Source organism: Crocuta crocuta, unplaced genomic scaffold (genome assembly GCF_008692635.1).
Source record: "Crocuta crocuta isolate KB4526 unplaced genomic scaffold, BGI_CrCroc_1.0 scaffold1705, whole genome shotgun sequence".
Classification (NCBI taxonomy): Eukaryota; Metazoa; Chordata; class Mammalia; order Carnivora; family Hyaenidae; genus Crocuta; species Crocuta crocuta.
Genome location: NW_027531413.1, coordinates 27,452 through 45,020, shown reverse-complemented (window position 1 = coordinate 45,020; position 17,569 = coordinate 27,452).

Sequence of the window (17,569 nt, the reverse complement as noted above, 5' to 3'; positions counted from 1 at the left end):
AACAGCATATAGACAGATCTTGCATTCTTATCCATTCTTTTACCTTGTGTCTTTTGACTGGAGTGTTTAGACCATTGACATTTAGAGTGAGTACTGAAAGATATGAAGTTTTTGCCATTGTATGCCTGGAGAATTGGAGTTTCTGGTTATTTTCTCTGGTCCTTTCTAGTCTTTGTTGCTTTTGGTGTTTTTTGCTTTGTTTTGTCTTTTGTCCTCTCTGAGAGTCCCCCTTAGAATTTCTTGCAGGACTGGTTTAGTGGTCACGAACTCCTTTAGTTTTTGTTTGTCTGGGAAACTTTTTCTCCTTCTATTTTGAATGACAGGCTTGCTAGATAAAGAATTCTTGGCTGCATATTTTTCCAATTTAGCACATTGAATATATCCTGCCACTCATTTCTGTCCTGACAAATTTCTGTGGATAGGTCTGCTGTGAACCTGATCCATCTTCCCTTAGAGGTTAAGGACTTTTTTTTCCCCTTGTTGCTTTCATAATATTTTCCTTGTCTGTGTATCTTGTGAATCTGACTATTATATGTCTTGTTGATGGTCAAGTTTTGCTGAATCTAATGGGAGTTCTCTGTGCTTCTTGAGTTTTGATGTCTGTGTCCTTCCCCAGCTTAGGAAAGTTTTCTGCTATGATTTGCTCATACCCCCTTTTCTTTCTACCCCTTTTCCTTTCTCCATCTTCTGGAACTCCTATGATTCAGATGTTATTCATTTTTAGTGAGTCTGTGAGTTCTCTAATTCTTATATTGTGATCTTTTGCCTTAGCTTCCCTCTTTTTTTTCCTGCTTCATTATTCTCTATAAATTTGTCTTCTATATTGCTGATTTGCTTCTCTGTTTCATCCATCCTTGCTGCTGTGGCATTGCTTTTAGATTGCACTTCAGTTATAGTGTTTTTAATTTTGTCCTGACAATATTTTACTCTTTTATCTCCACAGAAAGGGATTCTATGCTTTTTTCAAACCCAGCTAGTATTCTTATTATGATTTTAAACTCTAGCTCATATGTCTTGCTTATATCTGTGTTTATTAAGTCCCTGGTTCTCATTTCTTCCTGTTCTTTCTTTTGGGGTGAATTCCTTTGTTTTGTCATTTTGGAGGAAGAAAAAGAATTAATAAAATAGAAAATGAAAAGGAAAAAAATTAAAAGACAATACAATAAAATTAAATAAAGGAAGCTAGATCATAGGAATGTTTTGGTTTGGTTGTTGAAAGAAGCTTGATTGAATAGAGAAAAAAAGGGGAAAAAAGAAAAAGGAAAAAAGCAAGAAGATGTTTAAAAGTTAAGAAAATGTATACAATAAAATAAATTGGAGAAGTTAAAATAAAAGCGAAAAGTAGAAATTTCCAAAAATATTTAGTAAAAAGATTAAAGAAAATTTTATATAAAAAAGGAAAATAAAAATAAATTTTTTTATTTTCCTGTATCCAAGAATAAGAAAAGAAAAAAAAAAAGAAAACACAAAACAAACAAACCCTGAATAGATGGACCAGTGAACAGAATGAAATCCGAATGAAATTACATCCAGTTTCTTCCAGAATTCAAACTATGAAGCCCTTTATAGTCCATACACTAAGCAGGTGGAGAGACTTGTGTTCTTGTAGAGCAGTTGGACAGGGCTTGGTGTAGTGGCTCTGTTCTCCACCAGGTGGCACTGCTTAGCTTAATGGGGTAAATCAGTGTGGTGCATGTGCATGTGTGCACGCGCATGTGTAGGAGAGGTGAAAATGGCATCACCCAGTTTCCAGTCTCTAGCATTGGAACTCTCTGCTCTACCTGACCAGCAATCAAGCACCCCTCTTTTGTCTCTGGCTTCCTTCCACTCCCTGCTTTTACACTGTGTGTATCTAAGCCAACAGCCTGATAGGTGCCACCTCCCCCCTGAATTTTATTTTTATGGGGCTATTTCCAAAACTCTCACTTCTGAGGGCCCTGTGGCTTGGACCCTCTTCGGCCTTCCCCCGAAGGTCTTGCTCAGCAATGCCTGGATGCCAGCTTGCCCCAGAATGAGTTTATGTGATCTGGTAGCAGCAGCACTTCAGGGATTATGGTAAATCACAAGACAACACACAACCAGGTTTCACTGCACCGTGGCGTTTTGTTCCAATACCAGCAATTGTGTTCTCCAAGGTCTGCTGGGATCTTTGGCTGTGGGGAGGCTGTACAACCTCTGCCAATGCCCTCCTGGCAGAGTATCAAGGGACCTGCTTCTCCCCATGTGGCCCACAGACCCCTCGGACCTCACTGCCATCTTCTCAGGATTCGCCCTTTTCACCAGAGCACCACCAGGTATTGGGTGTGGAATTTCCAGTGCTGCTCTGCCCTGTTTATAGGGTCCTAATGATATTGAAACCTTCTCCTTTCTCCTTTTCCCTTTCTTGTTCGGGCAGTTGTGGGTGTTTCCACTCTTTCTCTTTCTCTCCAGCTACCTGCAGGGGACGTGCTTTTCCTGTACTCTCCTCCTTTCCTCTGTCCTCTCTCCTCAGATACCACTCCCTACTCTCTGTGGTTTATCTATCCCCCAGTTCACCTCTCTGTGCTGTGTACCTGCTGAGTTCTGTGGCTCAAGTTATGTAGATTGTTGTGTTAATCATCAGATCAATTTTCTAGGTGTGCAAAATGTTTTGATGCTGATCTAGCTGCATTTCAGGGACAAGAGAAGCAGAGAACTTCCATGCTGCCCCACCATCTTGGCTTCTTCTCAAAATACCTAAGTCTACTTTTTAAATAGACTCTTTTAGAATAGATCTACACTTAAGAAAAGTTATGATGATACTGTAGAGTTCCCATGTACACCTATTATTAACATTTTACATCAGTATGTTCTATTTGTTGCCACGAATGATTCAATATTGATACATTAACTTAAGTCCATACTTTATATACTTTCTTAGTTTTAACCTAAATGTTCTTTTTATGTTCCTGAATCCTATTCCATGATACCACATTACCTTTAGATATCAGGTCTCCTTAAGCTCCTTTGACTGTGACATTTTCTTGGCCTTCCCTTGTTTTTGATGACCTTGACAGTTTTGAGGAGTACTTATCAGAAATTTTGTATATTGTTCCTTAATTGGGACTTGTCTGGTGTTTTTCTTATGAGTAGACTGGGATTGTGGGTTTGGGGGAGGAAGGTCACAAAGGTAAAATGACATTTTTATCACAACTTATTAAAGTACATACTATCAATACACTATCAACATGACTATTGATGTTAGTCTTGATCACCTGGCTGAGGTGGTGGTTGTCACCCTTCTCTACTGTAAAGTTCCTCTTTCCCCCCTAATTCATTCTGTACCCTTTGGAATAAAGTTACTATGGCAGCCAGTATTTAAGGAAGTGAGAAGATGGGAGTTATGGTATATCCCTTTGAACACAGTGTATTTACATAGATGATTAGAAATGCTTCTCCATCAGAGTTCTGTTCCTTCTTTCTTTCCTTCCTTCCTTCCTTCCTTCCTTCCTTCCTTCCTTCCTTCCGTCCTTCTTTCCTTCCCTCTCTCTCTCTATCATCTGTCATCATCTGTCATCTAGCAATCATCTATTCATTTACCTATATTAGTATGGTATCATTAAGGCTTATTTTATACATTGTATTCTAATCCAGTACTATGATACCTATTTTGTTTCTCAAATTGTTTCAGCTTTGGCCAGTAGGAGTTCTTTTAATTGATTCCATTTCCCTTTGACATACTCCCATCAGTGTGTGTATTATTATTATTATTATTATTATTAAGCATTTCCTTACTTTCTGGCACTACACGATTTTGGCTTATCCTGCATATATCTTATCTCAGTCCTAGAATCAGCCATGTCACTGTGGAGCCCTGATTTCTTTCATCAGAGAAGGATATATCTGGGTGCTTATGTGCAGTTCCTTTTATCTTTAGCTTTATGCAAAAGATATGCAAAACAAGTTAGGTCCTCATTTTACCCACTCCTGCCCCTACTCAGTAAGGTTATTTCTTTTTTTTTTTTTAATGTTTTTTAGTGATTTCTAGGAGAGAGAGAGAGACAGCATGAGCAGGGGAGGGTCAGAGAGAGAGGGAGATACAGACTCCGAAACAGGCTCCAGGCTCTGAGCTGGCAGTCAGCACAGAGCCCGACGCGGGGCTCGAACCCACAAACCGCGAGATCATGACCCAAGAGAAAGTCGGATGCTTAACTGACTAAGCCACCCAGGCGCCCCAGTAAGGTTATTTCATACACTGACAATACAGTTAAATTCTTTTGTCATAGTCTGCTTTCTATCTTGAGATTCCTCTCATATGCTAAATGTTATTTTTAGAAATTTACATACATTAAGATTTATTCTTTGTGCTGTAAAGCTGTGTGGATTAAATATTACAGTATCATACAGAATAGTTTCATTGCTTCAAAAAATCACCTATGCTTCACTTATCCAATCCCACCCCCCTGAATCCTGGGCAACGCTAATGTCTCTACCATCTGTATAGTTTTGTCTTCTCCAGAATATTATATAAGTGGAGTCATAAAGTATGTAGTCTTTTTTTTTTTTTTTAATGTTTTTTTTAATTTATTTCTAGGAGACAGAGAGAGAGACAGCATGAGCAGGGGAGGGTCAGAGAGAGAGGGAGTCACAGACTGAAACAGGCTCCAGGCTCTGAGCTGGCAGTCAGCACAGAGCCCGACGCGGGGCTCAAACCCACGAACCGTGAGATCATGACCTAAGCGAAAGTCGGACGCTTAACCGACTAAGCCACCCAGGCACCCCGTATGTAGTCTTTTTAGACTGCATTTTTTCATGTGGCAATATGCATTTTAAGATTCATTCATATCTTTGCATGGCTTTATAATCATTCCTTTTTATAGAAAATAATAGTATTTTATTGTATGAGTGCATCTCAGTTTGTTTTTCATTTACCTATTGGAGGACATCTTGGTTGCCTCCACAGTTTTGTGAATAAATTGTGCTATAAATATTTACATGAAAGATTTCATTTGGACACATTTTAAAATCTACTGGATAAACACCTAGAAATGTCATTGTTGGTTTATATGATAAGACTATGTCTAGCTTTATAAGAAGCTGCCAAAATTTCTTCCAAAATTCGCATTCCACCAGCAATGAATGATAGTTCCTTTTGCTCTAGATTCTCACCATTAATTGGTATACATTCATTGAGCCTTAAATTTTGTTTATTGTAAAACTATGAAAGAAAAAAGAAAAAATAAATAAATTTTGTTTATTGTAAGGTTAGTTCTAAAACCTCCATTTGGTCTTCTTTATATCTTCTCCTTGTTTGCTGAGACTTACTATGTTTTCATTTGTTTTTCAATCCCTCTTGGTCTTCTCTGACTGCACCCCATCAAGGGGTGTGGGATGCCTCATCACAGCTTAGTGAGGGTTCAGACTCACCAAGTCTAGGCTCAGCCTTTGCTGCCAGAGGTAGAGATAGGGGCTGGAATAGAGTGGCTATCATCTAAAAGTTTTTGTCTTGTTAGGTGGCCTCATTCCTGGTTCTTTGACTAGAGACAGCAGGATTTCCTTGGTGCTTTTTGTGGGTCTGTGCACATTGGAATTTCCATGTTGCTAGCTTCTCCAGCACCAGTCTGGGATATATGAGGCAAAAAGAAAGCCCAAGGAACTCAGTGTCTGTTACATCATTTATTGGATCAAGTTTTCTTACTTCGTTTGCGTTCATCTTTACACTTTTCAGAGTCTCCTTTTGTTTGATTTATATATAACACCCAGGATATTTAGCTGTACTTAATGAGAGGAATAAGAATAATTATGTCTACTCTATCTTTCTGAAGGAGAGTCTTCAGAATAGATTTTTTAAAAATTGAATTTGTACCCAAAAGTTGTACTGATTTCTACCATTGATTATAATTATTTCTTCATAGATGTTTTTATATATACAGTTTCTGTCATTTATACATGTAAAAAATAATTGTTTGAGCTTTTCCATGTCTTTTACCTTTTTCTTTTTCTAGCTTTGCTTAGTTTCTAAGAGTTCTGGTATACTGTAGCAGAAAGTAGGTGGATCTTATTTCTGATTTTCAATTAAGCATCAGTTAAGTATCTTGTATGCTATGCATTTTTTTTTTTTGAAGAGACTTTTTTGGATTAGGGAAGTTTACAGCATGTCAAAAATTTTATTTTGTTTTATAATCATGAATGAATATAGTTTCATAAAAAATTTTCCCTGCTTTTATACAGATGACCATATGTTATTTGTTTTTATTGGTCAATATGGTAAATTACATCAATTGATTTTCTAATAATATATCAACCCTACATTATAAACCAATAGTTATAAACCAATAACATCTTGTATCAAAAATAGTTTGTTTAACATTTGAATTATTTATTCCTTCAATATGTGCTAGAGCTTGCTGGTAAAATCTTGTAGGTGTGGTGTTTTTATGACAAGAAGATTGTAAACTACCATTTCAATTTCTTTAATGCTAACAGGACTATCAGGTTTTTATTTTCTGTTGAATCAGTTTGGATTGCAAGAATTTCTAAGATTTCACCACATAAATCCCATAAAAATTCAAAATTGCAAATGTTTATATCATTTTCATGTGTGCTCAGAGACAAATGGACACTTAGTTTGGATGACAGATGTTTATATTATCTGTTTGGCTTACTTTTATAAAGGTGTGATCATGTACATTGTAACAACTATGGCCATACCTGAATTGCCTGAGTAAATAATTAGATATTAGCTCATGTGGCTATTAGTCTGAGAATAAAGATCTGAATATTTTGCTCAGAATTATTTTTATTTCCTAGAAGTAAGAGAAATAACACTGTAGATTTTTCTGTTGAAATCGATCATAGCATTAAATAGATAGGGCATCTTCCTTGGATTCTAAAGTGGTCGTAGAAATGTGAAGGTTTACTTAATTAAGTTTTATAACCTTTACAAGATTTCTCCGAGGCAGGTACTTTCTAATATGGAGGCTTCATCTTTGCTTAAAACCTTGCTTATAGGAAGAAACCAAGCCACCAAGCAATCAAGCAACCAGGTAACTCACTTCTTATTCCTGCTATGAATTTTCTGGTGGATGACAATTGTCATTTCCAGTTAGAATTTATTCTACATCATCGCTCCTGCAGGCCCCTTTTCTCCAACTTGTGGAGGTATTTTGATTGACATTTTTACCAGAAGAACTTCTCATTATAGTTCCAAAAAGTGGCCCACTGTATTTTGGTAAAATAGACCTTTGAACCTCTGGGATTATTATTTTTTTAAATCATCATCGTCATCATCATCATCATTATCATTATTACTACTACTTTTAAAAAAACAGCAAAGCTTTACATTTTCTTGGGAAGAGATATCAATGATTTGAAGTGTATCTGGTTGGTAGTAATTATATTGGTGACATATGTGTTTTATTTTTAATCTCTGCTCCAGAATTTAGAATTCAGCCACATATAATTATTTGTGTCTTTAGAAAGATAGTTTGTCACAATTTTCCAGAAACCAAAATATAGTTTATTTTAGGTGGTGGACTTAGAAGTTCTCTCTATAATTCTCACGGTAGCTTTTCAGTGACATCTCTTCCTGCCACTTTCCCTAATGGCATCTTTGTCTTTTTTTTTTTTTTTCCAGAATCTGGGGACTTACTCTTTGAAAAAAATAGAAGATCATGTCAGTTTTCTTTGCCAATTCTACTGGAAGAAGAAACTCAAGGAAAAAAAGATAAAGTGAAAGGAGTTCCAAGAGAAACTTACTTGATTAAGTATTCTCTGACATCATCATGTGCTGAGATTCCTGTAAGATGAGAGCTGGTTTCAGGAACCTCATTAAAATGAATTTACCATAATGAATTATTTTTTGGTTCTGTGAAATGCTTTCCTATTGGAAGTAATTGATTGTGAGCACTTTGTTCTACAAGCTAACTGTGATAAATCTAAATTGAGATGAAGTGATTATGTTCTGCTTATCTATCCCACTTCACTTCAATTGTCCAACTCCTGAGAGAAAATCCACCTATACTCCCAAACCACCTATGAAAACATAAAATTATACACGCAAAATAACCCAAGTGTTGAGAAATTAAGGAGTTATCCATACATGATAACTCTTCTCTACTGAGTGTAGAATGGTTCTCATCTTCAGAGAAGGTAGGGGTTATCTCCCTTTTATATTCAACTTCTATAATCTAGAAATGAGTTATAACTGTGCTAGACACAGTTCTAAGACAGTTATACTATAGCAGAAAAATTTTTGTTCTCAATAATATAATTTTCTTTTTATTTCAGTGGTTCCTAACTATTTTCAAATACAGAACTTTTTTTGAGATTTTTATCAGTTATGACTGCTTCCTTAGAAAAATGCACACATATATGCAACATTTTGCCTCGTAGGGTTTGATAATTTCTAGAGGTCCGTGGATACTGGTCACTGTACAATTCTTATTTTCCTCCTTTCCCAATGGGAGTGAGTTTTTATTATAGTTATGCACATTAGATGTATTAATGGGGAAGACAGCTTTTTAGGTTGTACTGGAACTTGAGAAGTCACATCTAGACATGATGATGAGCATGTCTCCCAGAGGTCCTAGACTTCAAGCTGGATGTGGTAGTAGGGTGAGTCCTCAGGGCTGATTTCCCATGCAGAAAGGCTGAGGGTATTCTCTGTATGGGAACAAGGGTTGGTGTGGATATTGGATAACCAAAGGTAGACTGTGGTAGACTGCTGTTTGCTTATCCATATCCACCGATCCGTCTTATGTTACATTGTATTCTTGTTTGTTAGATATTCCAGTTTCCCTCCTTCTGATGCCTTTCACAGTGGGAAATTCTACATCACTATATATTTAATAAGCCAAGACTGGCCATGTGATGTGCTTTAGCCATTGAAATAAAGACAGAATTAATGTATGCCATTTCCAGACAGATTCTTTTGCAGCTGACCCTAGATTACTTCCTTTATTCTTTCTACAAGATTGGACACACATCAGCTGCAGAGTAGCAGCTGGCCCTGGATGAACATGTGACCATTATTGAAACCATGGGGATCTGGGGTAATTTGTTGCTGCAGCAAAACTTAGTTTGTTATGACTAATAACACATCTTTCCTCTTTGTCATTAAAGTCACTATATTTCCAACTTTGTCACTGTGCTCTGTACTCTGGGATGCTGATCTCTGCTGACTGTATCCACTAGGTTTCCTTTTATTTTGGCTCTGGTTGTGTTCAACTCATGGGAGTTACCAGTAGGATATTGGAGAGGGGAGGAGAGAAAGCCCAGAGTATTTATTCCCTGGTTTCTTCCTTTCTAGGCCTTAGGTTGGAAATGTCTGTGTTCCTCTACCTAAGACCTGAGTGATATGTTAACCACTCCCTCCTCTTGCCCTTCAGTCTCAGAAGTAATGGCCCTCTGTTTTTGTTAAGTGTCTGGTCAAATCTTATCGGTTCCCTTTATTAAGCTCTTCTTAGTTATCCCCAAAACTTGACTGGTATGTTGGGCATTGTTGAAGGGTGGAAGACATAAGTGAGAAAGAGCAAATGTCCTCCTTGGAAGGACATTCAGAACATAGCCTCTTTCAATGGGAAGGGCAGAGAGATCAGAAGCCTTGTCTTTGTGTATTAAGGACAGCACAGGATATTTTACCTGCTGATGATATTTGCTACAGCAATGAAATATTTGCAAATAAATGTTTGGCCTGAATTTGTAATCATTCTCATGGTGTACTGAGTCCTAAAAAAATGGTCATTATCCCAAATTCTCAGGAAAGGAAACTGCCAATTTGGGAGCTTAATGACACACAACGAGGCCACCTAGAATACCAGCAAGCAAGCAGTGTTTATAGCTGTGGTAGGCAGAATTTCTGAAATGCCACCTCTCCCCTCAAGCCGTCCCAGACTGCTTCCCAGGACCTGTGAATGTGATGAGATACCACTCCCTTGATTGTCTTATGTTAAATCACACAGTTGACTTTAATTTAAGGAGATTAACGATTATCTGGGTGGGTCCCGTGTACTTGCAGTAGACCTTAAAGCAGAGAGAGCTTTCTTTGGCTGGTGGCAGAAGTCAGAGAGATTTGAAGCAGAGTGGGGATTTGATGTGCTCTTGCTGTCACTTCCTAGAGAAAGTTTGTCATCTCATCCTGTGTAGTAAACTGACCTGGTGACTAGCAAATCTACACAAACAAATTTAGGGCAAATGCAGGAAGTTGGAGGCTATCCTTTTGGCTTGAAATAGCCTGAAGGAAATGATGACTGCTGTCTTTTTGGACTAAGGAATCTCTACCATGGAACTTGTTACTGAAATGCACTTGTACTGCTCGTGGCTCTTAGTCTCCGGCTTGGAGCTGTGCTGGTGTGCCACACCGTGTGGCAGCGATGCTGTGCTGTCACCCTTTGTCCAGTCTGTCTTTCTCTCAGGACTTGCACTTTTCATCTAACACAATGGCACCAATGTGTGTCTGAGCCCAGACCACAGATCACTGGCTTCAGGGTTTTGGTCTAGACTCTGCAGCCTGCTCTGAGCTCCTGAGTTAGCAGATCTAACTAGCCAAGTCTGGAGTGGCATTTTCACAAGCTACCCTAGGGAGGTTTTGTACTGTGAATTTTGAAAACAACTGGCCTAGTAAGAGGATCTTGAAGAAAATATTCTCTCTTTTTTAAAAATTTTTAAAATGTTTATTCATTTTTGAGAGACAGAGCAAGCAGGGGTGGGGCAGAGAGAGGGAGACACGGGATCTGAAACAGGCTCCAGGCTCTGAGCTGTCAACACAGAGCCTAACATGGGGCTCGAACTCACAGACCACCAGATTATGACCTGAGCCAAAGTCAGATGCTTNTCCAAAAAAAAAAAAAAAAAAAAACATAAAAAAAAATAAAAAAAAAGTAGAATTGAGTGAATCATATTCTTAGAAATTGTAGCTTATCCCAAATCTTTGAATTGGAAAGAGGACTTGTCTCCCCATGGGTTCTGATGTCAACTGAACTCTAAGCTACTTTATCTAAGCTACTTTAGAGAAAGTTCCTGTGTTAACGTAAAGATGGGCAGCCACCTTGGCATAGAGACAAACTCTGCTCCACATGGGAAAAGCCTCACTCCTTATTTCAGCCAGTGTCTCATGCTTGGCTGCAACAGAGATGAAGGGACGACCGTTAATACTAGGAAATCGTCCAGAAGTGTGTAGTCTATAGGTGGTGGGTGGGTAGGTTAGAATCTGGAACTTAACGTTTCTAACCATTTTGGCTCAATAGAAATTTGAACTGTTTATGCATGTGGCCTATTTTGGCAATTTGTGCTATGTCAAAGGTCTGAAATGCAACTGCTCATTTTGAATCATTTATTCAAATTCTCATGTATTGTCTGGTTGATGGCAGCTCTCTTAAAGATGGTATAATGAAAAAACTGCTCGTACATGCAAGGAAGCCTTGGACAGCATGGATCATGGATTTGAGGAATTAAAAAATTACAATAAAAATAAACAGAAGTATATCTATATCAACTATATCAATGAGATTTGAAACAAAGTTATTTGCATACTGGGTGAAAGAACATTTGATCTGTTCCTGTGAGAAGGAAACTTGGCCAGGTGGCAGTCATGCATTAAGAACAATTACAAAACAGAAATGAACCACAGCACTTTGGCTTGATCTACCCAATTGAGTTCGCAGTAATAAAACATTTCCCTAACTTTTGAAATAATGATGAAAGCCATGTCACCTCTAGAATACTATGATTTGACTAATCTCTCCCAACTCTCTTGACTATTATTGAGAAGAAAGGCTTTTTGTCTTGAAACACTTTTTCCCTTACATTAAGCCCTGATAACTTGCAAGCATCAGTGAAAGAACAAAAGAACTTTACAGAGAAGCTGCCTCAGAGAAAAACTGATGGGGATGTGGTAATTTCACGGGGCCTTTGCTTGGGGCTGTCACCATGCCAGAGGTTCTTGAGCCTCTCCACTGTGGAAGGCAGCAGCCTGGTCTGGTCAACATGGCAATTAACTCACCTTCCCCAGCTGGGCTTTTCTAGTCAAGGAGAAAGAGGTTTGAGGCTGCAGGGAAGTTGATAGAGACCGAAACCATTGGTCAACTTCTAGCAAGATTTAGGTATATTTATATCTTGAAAAAGTTTGTATTCACCAAAATTTTTATAAAATGGCATGGCTGTGCACCTGTAATTGGACATAGGAAAGTCAGTTCTTGGGAATATATGGGATAGAGGAGGAGGGTATGCAATGAGTAATAGGGAAAGGATAGACTATCCAATAAGGGCCTTTGGGACAATTGCCTACCAATGGGGGAAAAATTACAGTCCTGCCTTTCACCAAACACAAAAGTAAATTCTAGATAAAATATGTTTCTAAAATGGAAAACCTAAAATTTTAAGAGATTCTAAAAGAAAACCTATAAGAGATCTTTTCATAACCTTGGGGTCATGAAAAGTTTACTAAGCAAGACACAAATTCTGAACACTGTCAAATAAGTAGACAGATTTGACCGACAAAAACAAAAACAAAACAAAAAACACAAACTACTTCTGATTAGCAAAAGACACCAGAAACAAGATTAAAACGCAAGCCAAAGATCAGAAGAAAATATTTGTTGCACATAGAACAGAATAATTGTTAGAGTCATAATAGGTGAAGTGTTCACACAAATCAATAAGAAAAAAGGCAAATAACTAGTAGGGGCAAAGTCCCAGAAAAAGAGCAGCAACAACAATGATCCATAAGTACTAAAAAGATACTCAACATCCCTAATAGTCAGGGGAACATAAACTAAAACATCAGCAAGATGCCATCTTTCACTGGTTAGATTGGCAAAAATTAAGAAGGTAGAGATCATATCTGAGGTTGGTGGGGACACAGGGAAATATGCATTCATACCCTGTGGTTCATATTACTGGAGCCATTTTGATGGTATTTTTGCAATAGCTATTAAATTTGGCAAGATCAGAAAAATAAAAAATGCACATTTTGGCCCAATTCAATTTTTGAAATACAGCTTACATAAATACTTGTGTACGGATATAAGATAAACAAACGTTAACTATACCCTGCATTGTTACATAGTGAATATTAGACTCAAACTGGATGTTCATTAGCAGAGGGATAGTAAACAATTTTGGCATATACATATATCTTATGAATATGATAAGACATTGCAAAACATAAGTTAGATATATAGATACAGACATAAAATTCTTTACTATATATTCAGTGAAATTCTTATTTATCTCAAAAACAGTACCAAAAATCCATACAGAAAGCATCTGGCAGATAGTGGGCACTAAATAACTATTTGCTGAATGAAACCTTTGTAAACGTATAAGAAAAGTTCTGGAAGGACATTGTGGCAAAGTGCAAAATAGTCTCCTATAGGGAAAGCCCAGGGATTTGGGATTTGGGACTGAAGCAAAGGGACACTTACACATAATACTGCATACGTCTTTTTATTGTTTGCATGTTGATTTTGTGATAATTTTGAAGAAGTTATGCCCTCTCAAAAGGAACTGATTTCACTGACATCTATACAGTGAAGATGATTGCCCAGATGTGGCAATATTAAGTTATCTTTTTGATGGTTTTTTAATTTATGGTGCCAATGATTTTTGAGCAAATATATTCCCCATATTATTGGTGGGAAGTAAGCCTCAAAAATGTAAGGCCTGGGGTTAAGAATGCTGATTCCTACTGAATTTCAGAAAGGGAATTGTCTCTACTTCCTTATCTTCTCAAACCCCTGCAATCTGGGTTTTGCTCTCACTATCCCCTGAAACTGTTTTGCTAAGATTGCCGACAACTTCCTGGCTACTAAATCAAATGGGCACTTGTTAATTCTCATGTCACTTGACTTTAAAGCAGTATCATCGTCTGCCATTCTCTTCTTTTTGAAACATTCTCTTACCTTCCATGAAACACACCTCTGCTACATTCTGTCTCTTTGCTGTTACTCTTTATTCCTGTTTCTCAGATGTTAGTTTTCTTTAGGATTTATCTCCAGACGTCTTTTCTTACCTTCTGTGTTCTTCACAGTCTCCCTACATGACCACTTTTGTGGTTTGAATCTAATCTACATGCCTTCCAGCCCAAACTGTGCTTTTGAGCTCCAAACTAATACTTCCTGTTGAAACTGGCCATCATCATATGGTGTCATAAGTATCTAAATTCAACATATTCTGAATCAGACTCATCTTCCCCAAATGCAGATCAGTCCTCCCTGTCTTCATGATTGTCAACACTCTCTATCCACTCAGAAAACAGAAAGTTGTCTTCAATTTGTATTTCACACCCAGTGGAAGATTAAGCCCTGCAAATTCTTTGTTACTAATGTCTTGTGAAGCTAATCTATTCTATGTTGTCTAATTGCAAAGTCACTGCTTGGTTTGGGCCACATTTCTTGGGCTTGGCTGGTGAAATAGTTTTCTACACAATCTCTCTGCCTCCAGTATTGTTTCTCTTGAATACATTATGTGGTGATGTATTATGCTTCTTACTAAAATAAATAGCTTTTCATTACTTTTAAGGTAAAACACAAGGCTCTTAACCACCTAGTATTTATCTTTAATTCCATCCTGTTCTCTGTGCTATACCCTTGTCACCCCTCTCACCATTGCACACAGAAATACATGTGGTTCTTTAATCTGCCATGTTCTTTTGCCACATTTTATTCATTCCAAAGATATTTATAGAACAATTACTATACCAGGCTCTAATATGCATGCTGTCCAATGCACAAGACCATAATCCTATCTTCACAGAGCTTACATTCTGGCAGAGGAGTAGAAAATAAACTTATAGACAAATATATAATATAATGTAATGAGAAATGCCATGGAGAAAGAAAAGAGGGAAATAGAAAGAGTCTAGGGTAAGGAGGAGGGTGCTACTTCAACAAGGAGGTCAGGGAGATCCCATTGCTAGGTGGTACTAGAGCTAAGCCTAGTATAAGTGAATATTCTGGGACAGAGAACTCCAAGCAAAAACAAGCAACACAAAAGTCCTATTTTAGGAACAAGTTTGTTTTGTTCTAGAGATGGAAAGAAGACCAGTGTTTCTGAGTGTGATGAAGGAAGGAGTAACTTCATGTTGTCTTTGAGTGCTTTAAAAAAAAACCCCAACTCAGATGGACTTAAACCATAAGGACATTTGTGATTTACTATTTTAGGAAGTCTAGAAGTAGGTGGGCTCTGCAACCATGTGACTGAGAGTCAACAACATCATCAAGGATCCAGAACCTTTCCATCTTTCTGCAATGAGCTTCTGTCTTTGGTGATTGCTTTATTCAATGACAAGAAGCAAGATGAATGTCCCAGGAACCCAGAGTCAAATCTAGGGATGGCAATATGCAAGGGTAAAGAGAGGACTTCTCTTCTTGGACACCTCTTCTGAAGAAAACATTCCTCAAAGCCCCAGCAGACTTTCTCACAAATCTCACTTGGTATATGCCTTGGTCTAAATGTTTGTATTTCCCCACATGTGTATATTGAAATGATAATGTCCAGGGTGATGGTTTTAGAAGGTGGGGCCTTTGACAGGTGATTAGGTCATGAGGGTGGAGACTTCAGGAATGAGATAAGTGTCCCTTTGCAGATCCAGAGAGCTCCCTCACCCCATGTACCATGTGAGCATACAACAAGAAGTCTGTGACCTGGAAAAAGGCATCTAGATCTTGGACGTCCAGCCTCCAGAACTGTGAGAAATAAACTTCTGATGCTTATAAGGCACCTAGTCTGTGGTATTTTGTTATAACAGCCTGAACAGATGAAGGCACTGTACCAGGCTATGTGCTCCTTCCTGAGCTAGAGGGAAGGGAATTGGCACAAACCAATACCTGCGTAGGCTGGATGTTTTGCTGGCAACCCATGCTTATGGTAGGAAATGAGTGGTAGACAAGAAGTGGCTTGCATGGGCGTGTAAATATTTTGGTGACTGCAATGCACACATTTGGAGTCTTGAACAGATGAAAGTTGGATAGAGGTGAGATTGGGTTTGAGGACCTCTTAGGTTAAACATTAGGAGGACAGTGCAGGCATCAGAAGAGGAAAGGAAGGTGTAGGTTAGAATGGAAAAATAGATGTGAAGAGGAATTCTACCTAGGATACTTTTGGGGTGGATTATACAGGACTTGCTGATATAGGAGTAGTGAGGTGAGGAAAAGGAAGAACCAAGAAAACCCCCAGAGTTGTGGCCTGAGCAACTGAGCGATTGTGCTCACTAAGATGTGGGGGACTCGCAGAGGCATGCGTTTTGGGGAGCAGAGGGCTAGTTTAGGTTTTAGCTGGTTGGTTCAATGCCTATTAGACATCACCCTCGAGGTATCAGGAAGAAGGTTTCAGATATGAGTAGGAGCTCAGGTGAGGGATGAGGATGGGGGATGTTGGCTGGTGCTGGAAGCCATGGCATTTATAGCCTGGACAGTGGGTAAGGTCGGCTGGGGAGACCGTGTCCACAGGGAAAGGATCAGAACCAAGATCCAAGCCCTAGGGTACTCAAAAAATTAGAGGTTAGGAAGAGGGAGACGGGACAGAAAATACATACAAGAGAAAAAGCCAAGAGAATGAAAGAAAAGCCACCTTTCACAAAGGGGGCAGTCATAGGTGGTTTCACATGTTGCTGAGACAGCAAGTTCAATGCAAACAAACAATAGGCCACAGGGTTGGGAATTTGAGGCTGCAGGTGACCTTCAAAAGCTTTTCCAGGCAGAGATGGAGACAAAATTCTTATTGGGGTGCATTGGGTAGGGGTGGGAGGTAAGAGAGTATATACAATTTTATCAGTCAGGGTTTGATCAAAGAACAACCCCACTACACATGATGTGGAATACAAGGTTCATTGTAAGCAGTACCTTGTGCAACTGGGGAAAATGCTGGAGGCAAAGGTCCAGATGGTCTTGGAAGACAGGAGAAAAGTCACTACCCAAGGTCTGCTGCTGGAAGTAGCTGAGAGGTCTGGGTGGCTGTCTCTGGGTCTAGCTGTAGTCAGCAGAAGTGCTCCATCCATTGAGGTTTCCGCTTCCTTCCCCCCTCACTGGACTGTTTTGAAATCATCTTTGAAATTCCACTTGGACATGGCCTCCCCCAGAAGCCCTTCTGGACCCCCCCAGGGCACCTCACCTGGTTCTGCTGACTATTTCTATGTGCTTCTGTTGCCCCAGTGTTAACCTCTGTCACAGCACCTCTCCTGTGGGCCTTCCCTGGGACAGCTCCTGGCAGTCAGTACATGCCCCCAAATGTTTGTACAATTGACTTGAACCCTGTTTTTCCTGAGATCTTAACTCCCTGAGGGTAGGGACTGTGCTCCCTCCATAAATATTTGCTGACTCAACACAAGGATGGGCAGATGAATGGGTGAATGAGCAGGACCTGCAGTCTGAACATGGCCTGAGGGTTCTGAGCTTTGTCCTGTGTTTGTGATCCACTCCTTTCACTCATGTTAATTGACCCCCTTGGTGTTCACTGTGCATCTCTCTGCCCAGGCATTCTGGAACTTGGTGAACATGTTCACATTTGGCTCCTATTGCCCTTTGTGATATTAACAAATTTTAATTGTTTGTGCTCGATCATCATTTTTCCAAATTATTCTCATATGGAAGTCCCTCCTAACACTTTAATTGAC